The sequence below is a fragment of the Elephas maximus genome, chromosome 22 (genome assembly GCF_024166365.1).
Source record: "Elephas maximus indicus isolate mEleMax1 chromosome 22, mEleMax1 primary haplotype, whole genome shotgun sequence".
Classification (NCBI taxonomy): domain Eukaryota; kingdom Metazoa; phylum Chordata; class Mammalia; order Proboscidea; family Elephantidae; genus Elephas; species Elephas maximus.
The window spans coordinates 38549599-38553095 of NC_064840.1; positions in this window are offsets into that span (position 1 = coordinate 38549599).

Genomic DNA, 3497 nt, shown 5'->3' on the forward strand with positions numbered 1-3497 from the left:
ATTGGACTAAACCAAAAGCAAAGAAGTTTCCTGAATAAACTGAATGCTTCAAAGGCCAGCGTAGCAGGGGCTGGGGTCTGGGGACCATCGTTTCAGGGGACATCTAAGTCAATTGGCTTAATAAAATCTATTAAGAAAACATTCTGCATCCCACTTTGAAGAGTGGCGTCTGGGGTGTTAAACGCTAGCAAGCAGCCATCTAAGATGCATCAGTTGGTCTCAACCCACCTGGATCAAAGGAGATGAAGAACACCAAGGACACAAGGTGATTACAAGTCCAAGAGACAGAAAGGGCCACGTGAACCAGAGACTACATCATCTTGAGACCAGAAGAACTAGATGGTACCCGGCTACAACCCATGACTGCCCTGACAGGGAACACAACAGAGAACCCCTGAGGGAGCAAGAGAGCAGTGGGATGCAGACCCCAAATTCTCATAAGACCAGACTTAATGGTCTGACTGAGACTAGAAGGACCCCGGTGGTCATGGTCCCCAGACCTTCTGTTGGCCCACGACAGGAACCATTCCCGAAGCCAACTCTTCAGACATGGATTGGACTGGACAATGGGTTGCAGAGGGATGCTGGTGAGGAGTGAGCTTCTTGGATCAGGTGGACACTTGAGACTATGTTGGCAACTCCTGCCTGGACGGGAGATGAGAGGGTGGAGGGGGTTAGAAGCTGGCGAAATGGAGGGAGAGAGCGGGTTGTCTCATTAGGGCGAGAGTAATTAGGAGTGTGTAGCAAGGTGTATATGGGTTTTTATGTGAGAGACTGACTTGATTTGTAAACTTTCACTTAAAGCACAATAAAAATTATACATAAAAAAGAATTAACAAGACCAAAAGCTGGTGCTTTCAAAAAATTTTTAAAAATTGATAAGCCATTGGCCAAACTAAAAAAAGAAAAACAGAAGAGGAAGCAAATAACCAGAAAAAGAAATGAGATGGGCGATATTACAATAGACCCAACTGAAATTAAAAGAATCACATCAAATTAGTACAATAAATTATACTCTAAAAAATTAGAAAACCTAGAAGAAATGAATGAATTCCTGAAACCACACTACCTACCAAAACTAACACAAACAGAGGTAGAACAACTAAATATAACCCTAACAAAAAAAAAGATTGAAAAGGTAATTTAAAGACTCCCAACAAATAAAAAGCCCGGGCCAGGACGGCTTCACTGCAGAGTTCTACCAAACTTTCAGAGAAAAGTTAACACCACTTCTAATGAAGGTATTTCAGAGCATAGAAAATGATGGAATACTCCCAAACTCATTCTACGAAGCCAGCATATCCCTGATACTAAAACTAGGTAACAAAAAATGAAAATTACAGACCTATATCCCTCATGAACTTAGAAGCAAAAATCCTGAACAAAGTTCTAGCCAATAGATTCAACAATATATTATAAAACTAATTCACCATGACCAAGTGGGATTCATACCAGGTATGCAGGGATGGCTCAACATTAGAAAAACAACTAATGTAATCCATCATATAAATGAGAAAGACAAGAATCACACGATTTTATCAATTGACGCAGAAAAGGCATTGACAAAGTTCGGCACCCATTCATGATAAAAAAATCTTAGCAAAATAGGAATAGAAGGAAAATTCCTCAACAAAATGAATGGTATTTATACAAAGCAAATAGCCAACATCATCCTAAATGGAGAGAGTCTGAAAGCATTCCCCTGTAGATCAGGAACCAGACAAGGATGCCCTTTATCACCACTCTTATTCAACATTGTACTGGAGGTCCTAGCCAGAGCAATAAGGCTAGATAAGGAAATAAAGGCTGTCCAGTTTGGCAAGGAAGAAGTAAAAGTATCTCTATTTGTAGATGATGTGATCTTACACAGAAAACCCTCAAGAATCCTCAAGAAAACTACTGAAACTAATAGAAGTGTTCAGCAGATTATCAGGATACAAGATAAACACAAAAATCAGTTGGATTCCTCTACACCAACAAAAAAGAACATTGAAGAAGAAATCATCAAATCAATGCCATTTACAGTAGCCCCCAGGAAGATAAAAAACATAGAAATAAATCTTACCAGAGATGTAAAAGACCTCTACAAAGAAAACTACAAAACACTACTGCAAGAAAGCAAAAGAGACCTACATAAGTGGAAATAACATACCTTGCTCATGGATAGGAAGGCTTAACATTGTAAAAATGTCTATTCTACCAAAAGCGATCTATACATACGATGCAATTCCCATCCAAATTCCAAAGGCATTCTTTAAGGAGATGGAGAAACAAATCACCAACTTCCTATGGAAGGGAAAGAGGCTCCAGATAAGCAAAGCATTACTGAAAAAGAAGAACAAAGTGGGAGGCCTCACTCTACCTGATTTCAGAACCTATTGTACAGGCACAGTAGTCAAAACAGCCTAGTACTGGTACAACGACAGATACATAGACCAATTGAACAGAATTGAGAATCCAGACATAAATCCATCCACATATGAGCAGTTAATATTTGACAAAGGCCCAAATCAGTTAATTAGGGAAAAGACAGTCTTTTTAACAAATGGTGCTGGCATAAATGGATATCCATCAGCAAAAAAAATCAAACAAGTCCCATACCTCACATCATGAACAATAAGGAACTCAGAACGGATCAAAGACCTAAATATAAAATCAAACACGGTAAAAATCATGGAAGAAAAAATAGGGACAACATTAGGAGCCCTAATACATGGCATAACAGTATACAAAACATTACTAACACAGCAGAAGAAAAATTAGATAACTGGGAGCTCCTAAAAATCAAACACTTATGCTCATCCAAAGACTTCACCAAAAGAGTAAAAAGAGTACCTACAGACTGGGAAAAAGTTTTTAGCTATGACATGTCCAGTCAGTGTCTGATCTCTAAAATTTACATAATACTGCAAAAACTCAACTACCAGAAGACAAATAACCTAATTAAAAAATGGGCAAAGGATATGAATGGGCACTTCAATAAAGAAGACATTCAGACAGCTAACAGATACATGAGGAAATGCTCACAATCTTTAGCCATTAGAGAAGTGCACATCAAAACTACAATGAGATTTTGTCTCACTGCAACAAGGCTGGCATTAATCCAAAAAACACAAAATAATAAATGTTGGAGGGGTTGTGGAGAGATTGGAACACTTACACACTGCTGGAGGGAATGTAAAATGACACAACCACTTTGGATATCGATTTGGCACTTCCTTAAAAAGCTAGAAATAGAACTACCATATGATCCAGAAATCCCATTCCATGAAATATATCCTAGAGAAATAAGAGCCTTTACATGAACAGATACATGCACACCCGTGTTCACTGCAGCAATGGTTACAAAAGCAAAAAGATGGAAGCAACCAAGGTGCCCATGAATGGATGAATGGATAAATAAATTATGGTATATCCACATGATGGAATACTATGCATCAATAAAGAACAGTGACGAATCTGTGAGACATTTCATAAGATGGAGGAATCTGGAAGGC